This window comes from Lactuca serriola, chromosome 9, assembly GCF_051521515.1.
Source record: "Lactuca serriola cultivar US96UC23 chromosome 9, Lser_US96UC23_V15, whole genome shotgun sequence".
Taxonomy (NCBI): Eukaryota; Viridiplantae; Streptophyta; class Magnoliopsida; order Asterales; family Asteraceae; genus Lactuca; species Lactuca serriola.
In genome coordinates this window covers 43,991,409-44,014,655 of record NC_136416.1, presented here as the reverse complement: position 1 = coordinate 44,014,655, position 23,247 = coordinate 43,991,409, and the positions used below count along the sequence as shown (strand labels likewise).

Genomic DNA, 23,247 nt, shown 5'->3' with positions numbered 1-23,247 from the left:
TATGTAATTTTTAAATGTCATTTTTACCTCCAATTTCACAACTACTCACTTTAAGATTCCAAAGATTCGAAATTGTTTTTCAACACAACAAAAAAAACCCCTTAAAATGTAGTAATAAAAGAAAGCTAAATTTTAGTTTCACAATTTCGGAATGCTTCTTAGAATTTCCAAATAGAAAAAAAAAATGTTATTTTTCCTTAATTTTTGTCAAGTTTTATTTATTGAGGGAGCAGTTTTTACACCTATATTAATCGAAAGCGAAGTAGAGGAAAAATCAAATGTTTTGTAGGATATTTAATTTGTCCATATCTTCTTCACAAGACATGCCATAAAAACGATTTAGATAATGACTTGCGAGGGAAGGGAAAAGATAATGAGGATAAGAATGATAGCGGTAGAAAAAGCCGGAAGTTCGAATTACTTTTTTGGAAAAAGCTTCGACTTTCGAACGAGAGTGATGAGTGAGACGGTTTAAGATTTTGGAGCTAACCAAATTATATTTTTAGAAAAACCTATTTCACAACTCACTATTTCACAAATCAAAAAGTATTTTGCAATCGACTGGTTTTGAACACAATGGTTATTTCCGCTTTTTGTCTAAAAGATTGTTAAAATTTTCAATATTGTAATTACAAAAGATGGTCATATTTGTAATATCATCCCTATAAAAGATGCTTAAATTCTTGAAGGTCGAGTAAAAATTGAACCGTAAATCAAGTAAAATATTGCACATGCTTAATTAAAAGGAAACAACACATGCAATTATTTTATTTCCAAAAAAGAGTTTAAGCTGGACATACTTGGAGCAGTCGGTTTTAAGGCTGATCTTGTAAGGAATATTAACAGCACACTTTTTTGGAAGAACAAGAGCGTTCTCTGGTTTGATGCCGGGATTTGATTTATATGCTTCCTTCATACAAACGCAGGCGGTCTTCCGGTCAGGGGTTGATTTAGCCGCCGCATGCAGTCCCTTAACACCCTTACAACATGCCGCTGACACTGCACCACCCTTCTTCAGGTAGTTTGCGCATGGGGTCAACTTGTTAACAACATCATCACAAGTAATAGCCATTGTATAAGGCGTTGACACCACCATGAAAGCCACCACAACACATAAAACCTTCATCATCATCTCTGCCATTGTTAGAGTGTAACTTGTTTGTTTTCTTACAATATCTTGCTTTGGTGTAAGAAAGAGTTATGGATGATACCATATATTTATAGGGATATTGTCTATGTGCATCAGTGCATGTGCGTCTTGCAGTTAACATTAGTAAATATATTGTATAAGTTTATGATCGGTATAATTAAGAAAATACATCAAAAATTAATTTTTGGCAATTAATTCCACATTTACAATTAATCACGTTTCTTTTACATAAAAAACATTTTATTAAAGAAGTAGCTACATCGAAAAAGTAATTAATTACTTAAATGATCTACATTTAGAACACTTTTAAAATGTTTGTAAGGTATAAGTACTTTTGGCTTCCATTATTATTGTTTCGACTTATTTGTGTTATCTGTTACGGTTGAAGAAAAAGTTCATATTATGTTTATTTATGTCCAATCAAATATAACACTAAACCCAAAATGGAGAAATTCAAAACAACTTAAACTATTGCAAAGTGGTTTCAAAGCGATCACAAGTTAGTTTAAATGTTGCATGATGCCTAAACATGTGGATCTATATATCCTTACTAATAAAATAATAGTTTTAATAGTACACATGACATCTTCTAAGGCTTCCAAGTTAGCATATGTCACTTATCATCTTATAAGATATTTCCTACAAAATCGGTTTACATTTGATAAACCATTAAATTTAAAACTGAATTGATACCGATTTCAAAATCTTTTTAAATTGGAAATTATACAATTATCTCTTCAATTCAAAAAAAATATATCATTGACTAATTTTGAATTTGAAATCGGTATAATATTAACCAATAAATTAGAAACTATTGTTGTCTTCTCAGAAAATTAATACGGATACCATATTTGATTCCTTTCTTTCTTCGAGATACCAGACTCCCAAATTGTTATGCTTTCTACATCATATTCAATATGGATTCTACATAGGTTGAATTGATTAATTCTCCATCAAGTAATGTCTTAATGTTTTAGTTAATCATTTATAGCAATATATATATATATATATATATATATATATATATTGTAATATGTGTTTTGATTAATCGTTTCTACAAAAATATAAACTCTACATCTTATAAATGTATCAAGAAGTTCACATCATGTATATATTTCGATTAATTCAGTGTACTGTTGCACTGAATCCAAAAAAAAAAAAATCAATCAAATCGAGCATGGTAGTGGTAGATTTGAAGTTTTAAAGACAGGATTAATGAAAACCAGTATATACAACACACTTTAAAGAAACACGTTGCTAAGAATTGATCAGTTGGAATGTAGATAGTTGTTACATAAAACCAAGAACAATATTATTTGTATAAAATTGGTCTAATCATAAAGTTGAAATTTGTGGCTCATGGTTGCTGCTTAATGGTTTGAAAGTGAAAGCGAAGAAGAAATTATAATTGAAATTAGGCTAAATATTGAGCAGGATCTGTTAAAACCATGTAACATCTCCGTTTTTATAATTTAACTCCTTGTAGCCGCCATTCCCTTGAACGTTTATTTGTGCCTAAATACAACATTTTATAGCACCCTACTTTTCAGAAAAATATCATATTATAGCATCCTACTAGAAAAAACATATAACCATCAATAGAGATAGCATGTTACTTTTAAATAAGTTACTGCTAAACTTATTCTATAAGTTCAATCAATTTTTATGCAACTGTAACATTCTACTTTCATTTCCTTTTTGAGAGATCTACTCATTACGCCAATTACAAAATTCTATCTATGTAAACAAGTAACTCAAATATGGGCTTGGAATGGTTATTGTCCAAAACTGTTAATAGCATTATATTTTTGAGTTACATGTGGAGTGTTTGTTTGTGATTGTTGTTTCTTTGGTTGTGATTATTGTTTCTATATGAGCATGGGCAGATGGTCATTTGTTGTTAACTTTGAACTTTTGGTATTTCAATATTACTGTATCTGCCATAATGATGAAGCATAAAAAGTTGTTAATGAAATAATATTGGTCATTTAGTTAATACATGTTAGTTTGTGAATGAGCACAAACATATTGGTCGTTTATACAGTATGTGTGTGTGTTTTCCATATTTACAAAAATGGTCATGTTTTAATTATTTACCATAATAGTCTCTGTTGTTACAGTTTTACACATTTGTTCCATGTTTGACATATTTACATTAAGGGTCCTTGATTTTACATTTTTACACATTTGGTCCTTTTTTTCATTTTTAAAAGAATGGTTTGTGTCTGTGTTTGACAAATTTACAACAATGGTTTTTTTTTTACTTATCTACTAGATTTGTCCCTGATTTGACAGTTTTCAACATTCGGTCCATGTTGTAAATAATTACATGAGCGGTCCCTCTTATTGGCAGAAAAATAACATATTTGGTCCCTTTTTGTCGTATTTACAATAATGGTCATGTTTGATTCATAAATTCAAAACTATGGAATGTATTTCACTAAAATACCATCCATTTTAATTTCGTGACTATATAGTATACAGTCAACAAAATTGGCCTAAACTTTAGCATTTTCAAATTTCAGGAATTTGAAATTATATTTTGCTTAAAATTTTAAAAGTACTTTATGATTTCTTGAAGCAACCAGTCTTTGAGATATCGTGTTTGGAGAAATTGCAAGCTATCATCTTCAAAGGAATTGGTCATGCATATTTAACAGGTAATGTTTGATCCCGTATACACTTTTATGTTCATAATTTCAAGAAAAAAAAGGAAAAATTACTATGAACCGGATTGAATCTTAACTTCGTCAAAGCCATAAAACTTTAAATTTCAAAATCTTTGTCCTCAATTTGAACCGATGCCAATCGTTTGCTTTGTGTTTTTAATTTTTGTGTACGAAATAGAATCCAATCATTCCAAGATGTTGATCTTTAATCGAAGAATGGTGAGATTGATTGTAGTTTAAGAAAATGTGTCGATCGTTTGTATTTAGTGGTGCAGAACAAAGAAATAATCGATAGGGTTATGATGTAGAAGATAGTGCAACAATTTGGGGGTATAGGATATGACTTTTAATGTTGGACAAAATCAATAAATAAATAAATATGGATGTTTTCTTTTATTATTTAATTTTTATAAATATACAAAATGACTAAGTATTATAATGTCAATATTTGTTAATAAATTTTGTGTAATTAATTGAAGATGATCACTAATTGTGGTGGTTTATCTTTATATCAAGGTTTAATTTAATATTTAATTATATGCTATCATCATTTTTTTTTAATATCTTTTACACATGAATAATATCCTATATATTATAAAAATAAGTTCACATATTTATTTTGAATCATTCATTATAAACTCATATAACAATCATATAACACTCTTAATTAATAATTATAATTTTACGTAAATAAAAAAACCGAAATATTCTAGTTAATATTTTATTAAAAACAATTGATTAATAATTATGAGTTTTTATTATAAAAAATTAATTATAAATATAATCTTTGGTTTCCACGGGTTATAACCTAGTATATATATATATATATATATATATATATATATATATATATATATATATATATATATATATATATATAAGTGTCGTTTTATTTCAAAATATTATGCATTTATGCATGGAGCAACGGATCGATCGGTAGAAACCATGAAATTCTATGAGACAAAATTTTTAGTGATGTGTACGTCTTGTTAATCGAATGACAATAAAATGTCCAACATTCACAACTTAACGATCTTTAACGGAAATTCTATTTAATTCACAACTTAACGATCTTTAACGGAAATTCTATTTAATTCACAAAATGCTCCAAGACTATTGTTTTTGTTTGTTTGGTGATGCAGATAAAAAAAAGGTGTTTGGATTTATAAAAGTTGTAAAGAGTGTTTGTATTATTTAAGATAAATAGTCTTGGAGCATTTTGTGTGTGTTTTGGTAACCTTGAAGGAGAGTAGATCGTCTTGGAGGAGTAGGACTCTTTAGATCCAAAATAGCATTATCATTTGGCATCATTTAGAGGTAAAAAGCTATGAACTCGATTAAGAGTTGTTTAGATTTTGTTTAGTTGTGAAATACTGATCTTTTGGTCCCATAATATTGGTATTATGACTATGGGTTACTCTAATCCATATAAGTTGTCCTTTCAAACGTTTTGAAGCATCTAGACACATAAAAATGTAATACAGATTGTTAGATTCCTTCCAGGAATGAGTTACAAGGTTCTAATTGGTTAAGTAGTTAGGGTTTTTGTGTTTGGTCACTTAGTGGCTATGCAAAACCATAAAGTTGGAAACTTTATGGTTAAGGACGACATTTGAAGTCTAGATCTATAATTTAGAAGTAAGGGCTTAAGAATTAATCTCTTAATAGGAAGGGAAAGGGGTCAGGCGTGTATGTTGGGTGTACCAGGTGGTACCTTGAGCATACGCAGTCAAACACCCATTTTGGTCAAATGATCGAGTACGCCTCGTGTATAGGCTGAGTATGCCTAGCATACTCAGCTGTGTTGAGCAAGTGTGACTTCTTTGAATTTTTGACTTTGACCTAATGACATTTTGGGTATTCTGAGTGGTAATTGAGATTTGTCTATATTTGATGCATAGGTGATGGGTAGAGCTGAGATTCAGAGTAAAGACCTATTCAACTATTTGTTCAGACTGAAAGGTGAGTTTTCCTCACTGTACTTGTGGGTCGAAGGTACCAAGTCCGACCCATTGGATTGATATGTTGATATATATATATATATATATATATATATATATATATATATATATATATATATACTGAATGATGATATGCTAAGTATGTGGTAGATATGTATGACTATATGATCGTTGCTGATATAAGTTAGACGGGTAGATCTGTAGGACTACCTGTGATTACTGGCTTTATGATTATATGTCTCCTGAATATGTTTGTTATATATAATGTATATGTTGACATAGTGTGGGTTGGTTGAGGCAATACTGCTTTGTGTGGTAGCCAACAAACCCAAGAGCAAGCCAGACATAAGTTTTGGGCCTGGAGGGCAATATAGACTAATGATGTGGGCTCGGGAGCAAGTCAGACATGAGCTGTAGTCCTGAAGGTAAGTCAGACTCATGTTGTGGGCTCAGGGGTAATCTAGTTTATTAGTTGTGGACCTAGTATGTTTTTTGTTATATGTTTGTGTGTTAGAACTTTGTGGGAACTCAATAAGCTTTGGCTTACCATTTAGTTTATTGTTTTAGGTACTTCAGATGATTGCTAGAAAGCGAAGACATGATTGTGCACGTCTTCCTATTTTTATGATATTGGATCTTGGGGAAAACTTTGATTATGATTTTACTCTTGAAACAATGGTTTTGTAAACACTTAATGATTTAAATGGGTTGTTTTTGAAAAAATATGAATTTCTATGATTTTCGAGATGTAACACTTCCAACCATTCTCGACTACCAGAGCAATTAATAGTCTTATTGTCTTTAGACGAGCCATTGGTGTGAATACTTCATAAAAGTAAATACCTTGTTCTTGTACATAGACTTTAGCAAATAGACACGCTTTGTACATAATAATCAATCCATTTGTATTCCTTTTGATTTTGAATAACCATCTTAATTCGATAGGTTTAACTACGGATGAGCATTAGAACCGCCAGAACCGGAACCGGAATGGAATCGAACCGGAATCGGACCGGAACCGGAACCGGAATTGGTAACAAGGTCCGGTTACCGGTTCTCCATTTTTATGAAAACCGGACCCGGTTCTAAAAACCGAAACCGGTTTGACATTTTTTTCGTTTTCTAAAATACGCATAACTCACTCATATGAAGTCGGAATTATTTGATTTTTTTCCAACATGTAATTTAGAGTTTGTAGTTCATTTTTTACTGTAAAAACATATGTTTTGGTAAGATATTGAATCAGACACATGCCCCGAAAGAAAGAATATCGATGCTGCGTTTTTTCTATTTCAACATTTTTTTTTGTTTTTTTGAATTTGTCATATTTTTTTAAATGAGCATAACTCATTCATATGATGTCGGAATTACTTAATTTTTTTCTAGCATGTAATTTGGTATTTGTAGTTCATTTTAGACTATAAAAACACATATTTTGGTTAAATATTGAATCAGTTATAGACCTCGGAAGACAACATATCAATGCTGTGTATTTTCTGTTTCAACATTTGTTTTTCGAAATATGTCCCGCTTTTAAAATGCGCATAACTCACTCATATGAAGTCGACATTACTTGATTCTTATTTCATCATGTAATTTAGTGTTTGTACTTCAATTTAGAATGTAAAAAAGTCATAATTTTGTTAAATATTGAATCATTTACAAGCTCTGGAAGATAAGATATCATCTATAATAGTTTGAATCGGCTCTATTTTGAAAAATAACCGAAAAACTGAGACCAGAACCGGAACCGGCGCTAGAACCGGCGGTCCGGTTCCCGGTTCTTATAATATACGAAAACTGGTTCCGGTTCCGAACCGGTCCGGTTCTAAAGCTCATCCCTAGGTTTAACATCTTTAGGAGGACTAACTAATTTCCACATGTTGTTCTTTTCGATCGATTGAGCCAATCTCAGTCTTCATAGCTTCAAGCCAATCCTTGTTAACTTTTGTTTCCTTAAAATTATTTGATTATTCGTCGAATGCTAACACTAGATGATCTACATTTAACTCTATCATTAAACCTTCTTGAACACCACTAAAGTTCGAGTGGAATGGTGAAGAGGAATTTCACTTTCATAAATCACTACTAGAAAAACAGCCTTTTACGACGCGCAATGCGTGTTATAAAGCACTCAGACGACGTGCAAATGCCCGTCAAGAAAGGCCCTGTCATAACGAGAGACGACACGCTTTTGCACGTTGGCTATAGACGACGCGCATTTACGACACGTAACGCATCTCATTAAAACCCTTGTCAAGAAAGGCCATGTCATAAATGAAGATGACACACATTTTTGCGTATCGTAAATTTAAATGTTTAAAAAAAATAAATTTATATATTTATTAATTTTTAAATTAAATTTGCATTTAATTTCTCATAATAGAAATAAAATACCATATACAAAAAATACAATCCATTGCATAATATAAAATAAAATTTTATACTCAAAAAATAAAATAAATTGCACAAATTATAACGTCATACAAAGAATCATTTAAATGTTAACAAAAATAGTACATTGCTAACATGGGTTATACATTCCTATAAAACTAACAAATAAGCATACAACTCTGTTTCTTACTGGAAACATTTCAACCCATTTTACACCACTTTTAGGGATGTTGTCATTATTAGCTGATGAGTTGTTCTCCAAAGAAGCAACACCTTCACTCTCAGGAGAAGAATCTATGGTTTTAAATTTTAATTAATAATTGAATCTTGTTTATTAAATATAACAAAAAAGAAAGTTCATAACAATAAAGACAGATAATTTCCAAAACTCTATTTATTTGGTAATGGAAATGAAAAGAATTACCTTTTTCAGTTACTGCATTTGATTGCATGGGTAAACCTGAGAGCCCATCCACATATCCAAGACAGAGTTCATTGAGACTCTTGATGGCAGAATCTAAATCTTTTCCACTCCTTTCTAGTGCTTTCTCCAGTAGCTGAAAACACAGTTTGTTTCTTTTCAAATGACATTCATACACCATAACATAGAATAAAATTAATGTGATTTGAAGTTTGAACAACACTAGACATCAGACATCACAATTCACAGATATTATAAAATGTATTTAAGTGAAGTGGATCTGATTCAGGCCAGACAACAAACACATACAAAGACATTATGCATCTCAAATGCCACCATAGGAAGGAACTTGAATATAAACCCTGTTCTCTATATCTATCAGTAATGTTATATATTTTAGAACCATATTGGAAGAGAACAACAACATATAATGCTCCTAAGAAATCTAGCAGTTCTCTTGTACTTTTTGTCTGTACACAAAATCATAGTTAAGTTGCTATTTAACGCCATATATTAGGTTAAAAGAAGAGAAAGGAAATGAATTAGTAATATTGTATTTTCTATTGGGAAGAAAGTATACGGAAGCCAAAATTTTAAGATTAATAAGTAACTTGAGGGCCAAAATACCATTGTGTACATGAAAAATGAGTGGTCTTAATGACTGTTATGGTGAAGGACTGTAACGCCCCGTCTTTGGTATGATGCTTTCGTGATTTTTTATTTAGAAGTTTTATTGAGGGACTCGGCGAGTCTGTGGCCTGACTCGTCGAGTAGGGTCGAGTTTTCGTGCACGTGTTAGTTGGCGACTCGGCGAGTCCATATTCGGGACTCAGCGAGTCTGCCTGCCTGGAAGAAACCCTAAATCCCCGGGTTGCTCACTATTTAAGCAATGCTTTGTGCCCCAAACCCGCTTCCTTCACCCTCAGAGAGCTGTGAGAAACCCTAATCCATCCCTTATCCATTTTAAGTGCTTTGGGTGTGGATTTTGAAGGCTTAAAGAAGAAGAAGAAAGGAGCAAGGAGAAGAGGTGTTGAGCAAAGATCCAAGGGCAAAATCAGAGTTCATTGAGGTATTTCTCGGATTCCTTCTGTTTTATGCTTTAAATCTTCATTAGAACTCTTCTAGGGCTAGTTTGATGCATTTTCTAAGCCCTATAGTTGTATGGATGCCTTTATGGGACGAGATATCCCTAGATCTGTTCATTTAGGAGTTGTAGAGCCCGGATCTGTTGCCTTTTTGGAGATGCTTTGCATAAGAACCCTAGATCTACTCTTCTAAGTGCCTTTTTAGCCTTTATCTTCTTTTTCATGTGTATGTACACGTAAAGTTGGAAACTTTACGTGGTGAATCAGCTTATTGGACTCAGATCTATCATTTGTATGCAATGGATTCAAGCAGAATCGAGTTTAGAGTAGTTGCATGGATGTGACTCGGCGAGTCGGAAGAACGACTCGGCGAGTCAGGTCGCGAGTCCCGTTTTTCCCCTTTTTGAGTGTTGTCGAGTGGAAGCCATGAGTAGTAGAGTGGAATCAGTGAGTTGGAGAGCAGACTCAGTAATGGAGGGACTCGACGAGTTGTTCATACAACTCGGCAGTCCAAGGCAATCATCTTAATCTCAAGAACAACTCGTCGAGTTGTTCATATGACTCGGCGAGTCGGATGAAGATTGTCTGAGTTCTTGGATCGAGAGAGTACTCGTCGAGTCGATGCCATACTCGACAAGTAGCCACGAGTGGGGTTGTGAAATAAGACTAGAAGACTCGGCGAGTTGGCGGCCCAACTCGGCGAGTCAGGTCAACTGTGGGTTGACTTTGACCGGGAGAGTTGTCTTTGACCAAGGGTAAAAGAGTCATTTTACCCCAGTGCAATGTTTAGTATTTGATTGAGTGTGTTTATGGACTTGTGGCCGGGGAGATACCGGAGCAGCAGCAGTTAGCTTCCAGAGCCATTCACACAGCAGCCAGTTCACGAGGCGAGTCTCCTTTCAGTAGGAACGGGTCTACGGCCACAATGCCGGCCCGTTTAGTTAGCAGTAGTCCCGGACTTTGGTCTGATGCAGTAGTTAGAGTGCTTGATGTCTTTGTGATTCAAGCATGTTTGTGTTATGTGTTTCGGACTCTGTTCCGATGCAGTATGCAGTATATGTGATTATAATAGTTGATATGTGTTATGCTATGCCATGATCAGCCAGTTCCGGACTTCGGTCCGATGCAGCTAGTTTTGGACTTCGGTCCGATGCATTCAGTTTCGGACTTCGGTCCGATGCAGTTAGTTCCAGACTCTGGTCCGATGCAGGGGACAAGGTCCCAGTCAGTTCCGGACTTCGGTCCGATGCAGCTAGTTCCAGACTTCGGTCTGATGCAATGGGCAAGCCCAGTATGTGCTTTATCTGTATTGTATGGTATGTGGTAGTTTGGGGGAGCTCACTAAGCTTCGTGCTTACAGTTTCAGTTTTGGTTTCAGGTACTTCCGCAAGCAAAGGGAAGAGCTCGGGATGATGGCATCGCACACACCACAGCTACAGTTTTTATCCTGGGAGTTGATCAGCTATCTTAGATATGTTTTGATACAGTCGTGACACCGTTTTCTCATTTGTATTTTAGTATGGTTTTGAGATTGGCAACGCATGGTTTATTTATGATATACTCTGTCTCGTGGTTTTGTTATAATAAAAATCGAAATTTTCGGGTCGTATTTTTGGGTCGTTTCAAGGACCGACAGTGGTCTTAACGGCTGTTATTCGTTCCTGACCTTCATCTGCATCTGTTGGACTCATGCCCTGAAAAGGGTATTTCAATATTCACCTTCTTAAAAGTTCAAGCATGCATGTGTTATGTGTAGTATAATTACTAGGAAACTAAATGGAAACAATTCTATAAATAAACATTAAAATCACATGAAGGAAGTAAGTTCAAGACTCATCATGTGCATGGTTGAGGTTTGGTATGCCCAATCCTGTGATTAGGATTTTTATTAGCGTCTTGATTACTGAATCACACGTCTTCAAGTATTCAAGAGCTTCATGCCTACAGAAGTAACAAAATTAGTCTTGACGACATTTCAGAAAAGGAAAATAATGAGTTTCTTGTTTAACAAATTGAGCAAACTATTAAGACTTACACATGTCTATGACTTAGTTGCAAACAGATGGCCAGAGTTCCAAGGTTTCTTCATCAGAAACATAGAAACAACTTAGGTGATCTTTCCACTCATAAGATTTGTCAACTTCGGGACTGAAACTTGTAAGGTATCTAACATTTTTTGAAGCAGTATTATGTGCAAGTTAAAAACATATATATATATATATATATATATATATATATATATATATATATTAAAAGAAAAAGAAAAAACAAAGAGGGCTTTCATTGATGTTGAAATGAATTAAAAAAAATACCTCCAAATGGTTTAATTGGAGCTGACAAACTGTTTCCTGAAGCTGGGTTTGGAAGGTTTAAAGGACCACTAAAACTGGGAGCTCTTCTTACTTGATGATGGACTTTATCAACAACTTGTGAGCTTTCAGTTTCAGACCTATAAACAACAATGAAATCAGAAAAATATAAATATAATATAATATTTACAAATATAATCAATAATGAAAGAAAAGATAATAAACCTTTCTAAATTACGAGTTCTGATACATGAAGGAAGAAGTCTGATACCCTTACCCTATCTTAGTACCTTTTATCTGTTTTTTTCCTTTTTTTTCAAGATATGGAGTACAAACTAGAAGCTATCCTCGAGAATCAGGTAAGTACACATCTAGCATATGATATAACAAAACCTAAACTAAAAATAGAAACATAAATAGAAAATGTCTCATACTTGTGTTTCATTTTGTCTCACCAAAATCAATCACAAACAGTAAATGGCTTGATCAATTTGGGAGGAATCTATTTTATCTCAGTTCCAAGTTCTTGTTCAATCATATACCTAAAATTTCCACAAAACAACACATTATATTAGCATTCATTTAACATTTAAATTAAAAATATGAAAGAAAATACATACAAGTTAAACCGATCTTCATAAGTTATCAGATTCACAGCTAACCCCAGATGTCCAAACCTTCCCAAACGTCCCCACCTACAAATAAACAATATAATAATTTTTCATTTTAAAAAAAATAATAAAATAAATAAATATTTTTAGTTTACCCAGTGCAAACACGTCTCGGCGTTCCTTGGAAAGTCAAAATTGATTACAACATTCACGGCTTGAATATCTATACCCCTTGTAAACAAATTTGATAACAATTTCAAGATTAGGGTATATTAGGGTAAATAATATTTTATGATTTGAGTTTTTTTTAATTATTATTATTATTATTATTATTATTATTATTATTATTATTATTATTATTATTATTATTATTTATATATATATATATATATATATATATATATATATATATATATATATAAGCCTACCTTTGAGGAAAGAGTGTTGAGGCGGTGAACCTTTTGTCTTTCTTCCACAAAAGCATAATATTGTGTGATACCTTTAAGGGTAAGTTTGTCCATTAAATTAACAACATACGGGTTTTTCAGGTCATCATCATTATGTCAGACACGTTCATTAAAGTCAATGGGAATCAACTGGATATCTTCTTGGCTAAATGTTTTGTATTTGATGTTGGTCAATGTTTCAGTTTCTGACCATAGTGATGATGTCATAAAGACCCTTGTTCAGTTACCATTTATTCTTCTCCTTGATGGCAAATATTCATCAATTCAAGAAGGTGCAATATGCTTGCATACTGATAGAGTTGATAGTAAACATGGCCTTGAAGCTTTCAGGATCTTGTACCCCAAACTTCAAATTGTCAATTCTCCCCTTCTTAATGATTCTACACATGTTGAAAACATAACTCAAATGCTTTACAAAGTGGGTGTTCAACGGTTATCTGCACATGAAGTTTTAAAAGCTCACATCTTGCCAGCTATTACAGATGAAAAAGTTGTTTCAGAAAGTAAAGAATTAATGACTAAAATCTTTCTTTTATAATGTTCCATTTTGAATCAGCTTGCTCTAACTGCATTTCCATAAAGAGAGAATCTACTCTCACAGGTGCGTAACACTACTTTTATCTCCACAAACCAGAGGTACAAACGACTTTTCGACATGCCAATTCATTTCAGTAAAGAATTCGGGAAACCAATTGATATGTGGAAGTTAATTCATGGAACTGATATGCAGTGGTTTGAGATTGATAACAACTATCTGAAGCACCCAATTTCCAAATCCTTAAATGGAGCAAAATCAAAATGGAGAAAATTCTTGCAAGAGTTAGGGGTGACTGATTTTGTGCAAATGGTGATTAACCTACCTGTGAAAAAGCTTACTTCAAATGCATACATGAACATTGGCTTTAAACAGAAAGAAAAGTTGGTAAAACAAGAAACGATATCTTTAATATTTTCTACTTACCATGGTCTGTAGTCATCTTCATTGGATCTTTCTCATTGTTTCCTTTTGAAAAATACAAAGCAATCAATCTGTAGCACCAATTTTACCTTGAACCTCTGATTTCTGATCTTCAACATGTGAATGGTTCAAAAGCGCTAATTAGAAATTATGAGGATATGGCAGAAATTAAACTCTGACATGGAGATGAGGGAGAAAACGAACTCCCATATGGGTTTCTTTTTGAAAAACAGGTTTGTTGGAATGTTGGAGAAATCAAACCAGGTTTTAGGGAGAAGTTTTTGAGCCGATAACCTAAATAGTGAAGAGTGAAGTTGGAATTAGGAGAAGTCGTACCAGGTTTTAGGGGAGAAATCAAACTAGTTTCTTCCTTATTTTGGGAGGACGGACCTGAAGAGATCGAGAAAAAAAATCCCTAGTTGGATGATTTTATGACGAGGAGGATGGACGCGGGGAGGTGATCCTATGCTCACCGGAGAAGAAGTAAGCGTGAAGTGAGATCGTCGATTGTTGCAGAGGCCTGGGAGAACCGATCGAGAATCGGAGAGCGTTTTGAACTTTCTTGAAAAATCCCTAGGTAAAATGGTTATTGAAAAAGCCCTAGGAATGAGTGTATGAAGGGAGATACGGAGAGAAAGAAGAAGTGGGCACTTCAAAATTTTAGAATTTCAGAGGATTTCATTTTTGCCCTTTAAAAACGCGCGTTTGATAAAAAAATATAAAGCGACATTTCTAGAGGACACGCATTTAAAACAAGTTCCCTCCATGTTTTTTTTGGACATTAATTTTAAGGCACGCAAAAATGCGTGTTCTCTATCCTTCAAATTTTGGAAGGTTGACATTATTTTAAGGACACGCAAAATAGTGTATCATAAATCAGCGAGTGTCATTGTTCGCGCATCATTAAAGGGTATTTTTCTTGTAGTGAATGTTAGGTTCGGCCGGTTGCACTCGGCTGTTGCTCTAGTATGATGGGATGACAATTTGATCAGTTTATCCTGTTCTGTTGACTGTTCAACTTCAGTCAAAATCGTTCCATCATACTTAGTTTGAGTCGGATTAGGTGTGTGTGTGTAACATACCCTAGGAACGAGAATGAACCATGTCTCTTTTGAGCTTCGTTTTTAGATACATCATCCCACTCCCATGCATTTTTATTATTACAAATTGCATATGTGCTCACAATGATTTTATTTTCCCGCGAATTATATAACCAATATCCTCCTGAATTGGGTGATTTTCCAAAATACACCAATGGACGAGACCTGTCATCCAATTTCTTCAAATGTTTTGAAACTATTCTATCATATGTGATACAACCAAATACCTTTAGCTCTTTAAGGTTTTGTTTTTCATCATAAAATTTCTCCAATGGCCTGATACCTATCAATGCTTAAGTAGGAGTTCGATTTATGATAAACGTTACATGACGAACCGCTTCATCTAAAAATGGTTAGGAATATCTTTTGCTTTCATTAGGCATCGTGTCATCTTGTGTATAGTCCAATTTCCCCGTTCAGCTATTCCATTTTGTTGAGATGCATAAAGATTCGTCAACGTACATGTTATCCCTTCTTCATCACAAAAACATTTCAACTCATGTGATGTGAATTCTCCACCTCTATCCGTATGGATTGTCTTGATCTCTTTACTGGTAATGTTTTTCAATTGAAGTCTTAAATTTTCTAATAATTCCAGATGCATCGATTTTGTGCTTCAAGAGAAAAGACCGGATATATCTAGAATAATCGTCAATAATAATTAAAATGTAAATATTATCCGCTTGGGTGGGGGGATCAACCGGTCCACAAATATCTCCATGCACCACCTCCAGAATATTTGTAAATCTATACTTAGCTTACTTTGGAAACGATTGCTTCATTTGTTTTCCAACCATGCAAGATTCACATAGTTGGTCTTGATGTTCAATTGTCGATACCCCAGTAGCTAGAATTTGCATTAAGTGTATTACACCAAAGTTGATGTGGCCAAGCCGTGCGTTCCATAGCCATGCTGCTTCATTATTTTGGCTTGTAAGCAGTGTGGTTTTCTAACCTTCAGAAAAATATTGTAAAGACAGTTTTCACTTCTCGGGACTTTCATTAGTAAACTTCCATCTCCATCTCGCATGGTTAGGAAATCACCTTGTATTCGAATGTTACAACCGGATAAAATAGATTGTCCACGACTTATTACATTACTACGAAGGGATGAAATGTAATTAATATCTTTTACCAATTTTTTCTCACTGATTTTACCTTTGAATAAAATTGATCATTTCCCTTTAATGCTAACACATGACCCATCTCCAAATCTCACCCTTCCCGTTATATGCTTATTCAATTTAGAAAAAGAAGAATAGTTATTGGTCATGTGATTTTGTCACACCATTGTCTAAGTACCAAACTCTGTCTTCATCGACATTTGACTCAATCGTTAGAAGGATGTATTTGTCTTCGTTCAAGAACATTGTTTCTTGAATTGAATTCATAAAAAGAATGTTCCTTCTTCATGATTTGTATCTCTTTCTTGTGTCTCATTAAGGTTTGCCTCATGGTTTTTCGTTCGACCCAAACATCTTGAAGTGAAGTGTTCATACTTGTCACAACGGTAACACTGGATGTTTGAAATTTCTCGGTGTTCCCATTGTTTATCCTTTATTTTTTGCTTTTCTTGTTGTTAGTTGGTTCTGAGTGACCGTGATTTTGGGTGTTACCCCGTCCACGTCCACCACCATGACACCTGTCCTCGATAATTTGAACAACGACCTCTCCCTATTGATGATTCATGGTTTCTATTCGAGGATTCCGCGTTGGAATAAAGTAATATACTTTGTTTCTAGATTACTTTGTCTTCACCTTTGATCGTCTCTTCATAGGTTTTTAGGCGACCAACCACGTCTTCAAAACCTATTGTTTTGAGGTCCAATACTTGTTCAAGAGCTACTACAATGTGAACAAACCGCCTTGGAAGGCTCGTAAGAAACTTCTTCACAAGTTTCTCTTCTGCCATGACCTCTCCTAGCGAGGCTGAATTTGAAGCGATTCCCGATAATTTTGCAGCAAAATCGTCTATCGAGCTAGTTTCGTTCATCTTCGTGTTCTCGAACTCTGTAATCAAAGTTTGGAACACTTCTTCCTTTACTCGATTAACCCCAAATTTCATGTCTTTATCGCATCCCACATTTATTTTCCAGTTTTTAGATTACCGATTTCAAGGATTAAGTAATCCAGAATCGATTGAATCAACAATCGTTTCACGATGTTGTTCTTCTTCATGTCATCTAGTCTAGGATCAACAACACCCCAAACACCATGAATCCTGAGTAACACCTCCATACGTATCCTCCAGATGGTGTAATTTATTGTCGTAAGGGTCGGACACTAAAAGGTCAGTGAAGTCGATTCCATCACCGGTGGATGAGAAGATTCTCCTCTTGTCATCACTAGTTGGTTTCTGTTCCCTCCTTAGCTGTCAAAGTGACAAGTGAAAAATCCCTATAGAGCCTTAACCTCGCTCCGATACCAATTCAAGTTAAACAGGAAGAAACAAGAGAAACATGTAGCCTAACTTGCTGGAATTTTATTAAAGAAAAACTAACTAAAATAACATCAACTAACTCCAAATACAAGAACATATATCTCACTTATATAATAAAGAATCATATTAACATACAACTAGGATTCCTAATAGACTACATCTATAATTTCCTTATAGATTTTCCTTATTACTCAAGGAAGCTAAGGATGACTTAGACAACAAACCATGTCACTTGGACAACACTTTAGGTAAATAAAATCTAATCCTGATGTACACATGAAGCCATAATCGGTTTCAAAATTTCACCAACCAATGTAGGTTAGGGACTAAACCAATAATTTTACCCAAATCACAAGGACCATTTCAATAATTTATGCTAAAAGTAATTGTAGTGATGTGTTGTCATGTTTTCATTGGATGCCATCTTCTTCCATGTTTCATTCATTTTCTAGTGAACCGTCCTTGTATATATATATATATATATATATATGTGTGTGTGTGTGTGTAAGACCGAGTGAGGACTCAAAATTTGCTGAGGACTACAAATCTGAACCTTTAATATAAAAAAATATATGGCTGATATAATTTCAGTTTTTCCTTTTTTTTTTAGTAATGAAGGCGGTGGCATTTTTGCTATTTTTCTGGATTTCCTAGGAAGGGCAAATTGTCCAAGGGTATGTTAGTCGATTTAAGTTTCTAAAGCCTTGGATGAACTTTGAAGGGTGACTTTCCTTATTTTCCTCTTATTTCCTCAAGAAAATATTTTTTAACTCAAAATCCTTTATGTAATCCCTCATTTGATCTCTTAATCATTTTTAAATGTTCGTGTTTTATCTGGTTGTGGTTCGATTTGAAGTTAGTGTGTTAGGGTGCAAAGTTCTCCTTGGATATTGCTTACCCTCTTGAGATGTGTAATGGGTTTAGCCTTTCCTATAAATAGGAAGTGAGTCGCTCCTATTAATGTAAGAACATGTAAGACCCATTTTGGAGTGATTAGACTAGTGAGAGAATTATTGCAAGACCCACTTTGTAATACTTTTCTAGCTCTAATGAGAACCTACACAAATTTATTTACTCTTTGTTTTCTTCTTGATTGATTGATTCATTTGATTTATACTATTCCGCACATGTCATCATAATCGGGTTACTACAATTGGTAACAGAGTGGGTGTTCTTCAAATTCTCAAGAATTTGATCCTTAATGACAACATGATTTGGTGAATCTCAAATAGGTGTAAGTTCTTCATCTTTGAGAGAGTTTTTGTTCTAGAATTCAAATTTATTCCTTGATTTGATTCAAAATTCGATTTCCCCTCTGTAGAATACCTGTTAATTTCACTTGCTCTCTCTATAACTTGGTTCATATTCACTCTCTCTCCCTAGAGATTTCATTCATAATCACTTTCTCTCTCTAGAAAAATCCAAGTTCTTTTCATCTTTTTTGTTAATTGATCAAAGATGGTGCATTTGCTTTATGATTCTTGGATCTTAATGATCAAATATGTCAAATACAAAGTCAACGAGAATCAATTTTATGGGTTATTATTGAAAGGCAGGTCGATTACATGGGAAACATTGATTTCTTATGGAGACAAGAAATATGATCATGTAAAATTGATATTTCAACCTCTTTATAAGATTGAAAGTTTGATTTAAATTACCATGAATATGTTATCTTGGTGTGAAAATCAAAAGGAAGGAAAAAGAAACATAATTATTCAAAAAAGAATATGTTTCTCTTATTTAAGACCCAAATGATCTTCATGTTTTTAAATTTTTTGAAGTTCAAAAAATGGGAATTCAATGTGATTTTCATGAAGATGTGAAAGTTGTTTGTTTCATTAGAGTTCAAACCGATGATTTCTTGAGTTCTTGTGATTCTTTTGAAGAAATGGTGCATCTCCAAGAAGTTCAAATGTATCAAACTCTAAAAGATTTGATTCAAAATTTCAAAATTGAAGTTGTCAAGAATGATGTTGTACTCGAATTCAAAACTTCAAGATCCAAAAAGATGAAAAAGAAGAAAAAGAAGAAGAATATCAAAATAAGAACACTTGGGTTTCTCAACAAAAATCTTCAAACGTTGTCTTGAAGCCGACATCAATGAAGAAAATTTGGTTTTCAAAGCAAAAATCATCAAGTTTTGCAATGGATTAGAATTCCAAACACAAATTTGTTGAAGATTCTCAAAATTGTTATGAATACGAAGCTAGATCTTTTGAAAAAATAGAAGAATGGATTGTACAACATGCATAGTGGGTGGTACAATGTGAAATTTAGATATTTACTTGTTCCAACAAAATAACGGAGATCTTCCATAATCGATTCGAGTATTGAAAATGGAAAAAGAATTATCAAGAAGATTTCTCAAATTCTCAAATGGATTCTGAAGCATCCATGTTGAGATCGATACCTTATTCTTGAAGATCTGATGATGAACAATTCAGGTTTTCTCTAAATCCGAATTCAATGTTATTTTCAATTCATGCTTTTTGTTTTTGATTTTTGATTGTTTTGATTCAGTGGATCTAATATGTTTCAAGCCCCATTGATGATCCAACAAATTTTTTAGACCAAGCCTAAAATCAAATTTCGTTATTGTTCCTCAATTTTGAAACCCATTTATTGAGCTTCATTCAAACATGCTGCTATTTCTTTTTAGCCCAACTTCATGAATCATGTATTGATCTCTATATTTTTCTTATCTTTCTTCAGTCGAAACTGTTTTCTCATTCAATATCATCGAAGTTCAATTTTCATCTCATAAAATCTAAATGAGAAATTGTTTATATATTTTTTAAATTGATTGAAAATCGGAATTTAAGAGAAGATCGGAGTTCGTTGGTTTACTAAAATCGATTGTATATGAAAAGTCAACTAAAAGTAAAAAAAATCAACTTTTAATTGTGAGTTTGTGACTTAATCGATTGTGAAATAAAAAATTGATTATTTGGAATCGAAAGGAGGATTTCGTTGCTCATGTAGGTTGTTGAAAGTTGTGATTGTTATCGAGAATTTGATTAATTTGAATAGCTTGAAGTCGAAATTGAATTTCAGTTATATTCGAGTTTAGGGGAATGATTTCGATGGTCTTGTTTGATCTTAGAACGAGTATTGTGGTTAACTGTCAAAAACCTTTAGATTAAAATCGAATGGAAAGATTGAATTGAAATTGATATCCTTCAAATTTGACTAGTGTTGAGTCCGACTCGTATGTCCGTATGATAGTAGAACGTCAATTTGGTTGTAATTGGAATCGAATCGAGTTTTGAAGTCTTGACTATATGGTGAATGCGATCTCGACTTTTGTCATTAACTGGGAGTCAAACTCATTGATTTACATGTATTTAGATTTGATTGATGTTATGCCTGAGTCGAACCGCTATTGTTTTAACCTTTCAATTTGATGATTAGAAGGATGTTTGATTTTGGAATCGAATGAGAATGAAAATGATTTTTTTATGAGAATGAGAATGGGAATCAAATGATAATGTGTTTTGTTCGTAACCTGGAAACAAAGAACTGGAGGCAAAAATGAAATGGGTCAATATCGAATTCGACTAGTATGATTTGGAAGCTAAATTCGAAATCGAAAGTCAATTGGAGTATATTAGAGTCGATTGGAGATAATTAGTACTGAATTCAAAATCAAAAGTCAACTTGAGTTGATGAAGCATAAAAAGCCACATAGCCAAACTTAATTTTGAGTATATGTTTCTTGAAGTAGTTCGAGGTGTGCATCACAATTTTATTTAGTCTTGAATTGACCCGAGTCGAGTTGTATTGATTTCAAACAAGAATTGCTTGGGGTCAAAATCGCATTTGACTGGTATCGTGTTCGGTTAATGGTGTTGTTCCATTCGCATATGTGATCAAATGGGGGAAGAAAGAAAACTTTCACTTCAAATCATTACAACTTCAGTATTTTGATAGAAAATACCTAGTTTCAACTTAGGGGTATAATTCTGTGATGTGGAAAATTTTCAGATTTGGTCTCTATAGTTTATGTGAATTGACACCTTATGCCTAGTTTCGTATTTAGGGTACAGTATTGCATTGGAAGCTTATTTGGCACAACGGATCCCTGCATAATTTGCGAAATTAACAGTTTTTACCCAGATTTCAAATTTCATGGAACTCTCACCCAAAATTCGAAAATTCTCACAAAATTTGAAAAATTTTCTTGGCTTTTCATGATTGTTTTTCGTGCATGATTTTCATGGTTGCATTTTTTTCACACATCAAGGGGGAGTTTCTTCAAGTTTATTCCTCAAGCGCTTCTTCTCCTTTGTGGGTTTTATAATTATTTTTTGATTGTAAAAAGGGGGAGAATGTAGAAATAGGTATTCTTTGCTTCTCGAATATTTTGTTTCAAAGCGCATTTGAAGACCGATGTTACTTCGAGGGGGATTTGGTCTTGATCTCTTGGAGCTCGTTTGGAAAGTGAAGTTGGGACATCCAATCCTAACTTTGAGGGGGAGAATGTTAGGGTGCAAAGTTCTCCTAGGATGTGGCTTACCCTCTTGTGATGTGCAATGGGTTTAACATTTCCAATCCTAACGCGGATACTACCTAGTACGCTGGGTGTACCATAGTGTACGCTGGGCGTACTAGGCTTAGACATGAAACCCTAAATGAGGAATGAACACTATAAAAGGAACATTATGGCCACCTTTTCAGCCACAATTTCCAGAGAACAAAACCCTAAGTGAACCCTAATCTTAATTTTAAGCTTGTGTGTGTGTGTGTGTTTGAGCTTGAAAGTGTTCTTGTGTGCTTGTGAAGAGGAAGAGAAGGCCTTGAAGAGGAGAGATTCGTGTCCAAGCTTCTGGATCTGAGCGAATCTAAGTAGGGAGATTCTCACAGAAGTAAAAAGCTTCAAAATTTACCTCTATTTTGTTATAAACATCTTATAGGAGCATTTCTAGGGTTTAAGTCCCAAAGGTGGAGACTCTATGAGTAAAGGGACTCCAAGGACCTTGATCTACCCTATTTCAGTGTATTTTGTGTTATAGATCCATAAAAATCCAATCTTGAACGTTAAGATTAAGTCATGCATGAGATAAGGGCTTAATGAGGAAAAAGGATAAGTGTTTAAAGTGATTGGTGACCTTTACAGCCATGCAAAGGATTAAAGGCTTCGAATTTATGGATTAAGAGTCAGTAAAGTGACTAGATCTGAGATATGAGCTTATGTCTTAATCGATTCAGACCAAAAATCACGAAGAGTATGAAACTGGGACGTACATTGTGCGTAATTCCAGTAAGCGCAACGTAGGGCTTGAGTTCCCCCGATTTTGGATAGCAATGGGGTACGCCCCGCATACAGAGCTGGTATGCACCGCATACTCCCTACTGTTGACTTTCTTTGACTTTTAGGGTTTGGTCAACTTTTGGACTATTGGACCATGAGAGGGGTAAAATGGTCTTTTACCCTTCTGAGAGAATATAGGAAAGGACTAGTCTAGCCTTGAGAGTCGTTATTAATTAATGGAATTTATTTTATGTGATTAGGCGGAGGCTAGATCAGTATTTTGAGTTCGAGATTATCCGAGCTTACCCGAGGTGAGTCTTCTCACTATACTTACCTTAAGTGGTAAATCTTATGTGCGACCAGAGGGTATTATGTGCCTGAACTATGTAATGAGATATCCTGCTATTTATTTGTGTTATGCATTTTGT

The 23,247-nt window shown here is 33.9% G+C and overlaps 2 pseudogenes; both read right to left on the bottom strand.

Moving 5' to 3' along the window:
• Positions 1–539: 539 nt before the first annotated feature.
• LOC145075637 (non-specific lipid-transfer protein Lac s 1 pseudogene) lies at positions 540–1,141 on the bottom strand (annotated as a pseudogene).
• A 1,449-nt stretch (positions 1,142–2,590) lies between these two features.
• LOC145075636 (ATP-dependent RNA helicase DHH1-like) lies at positions 2,591–13,163 on the bottom strand (annotated as a pseudogene).
• Positions 13,164–23,247: the final 10,084 nt, after the last annotated feature.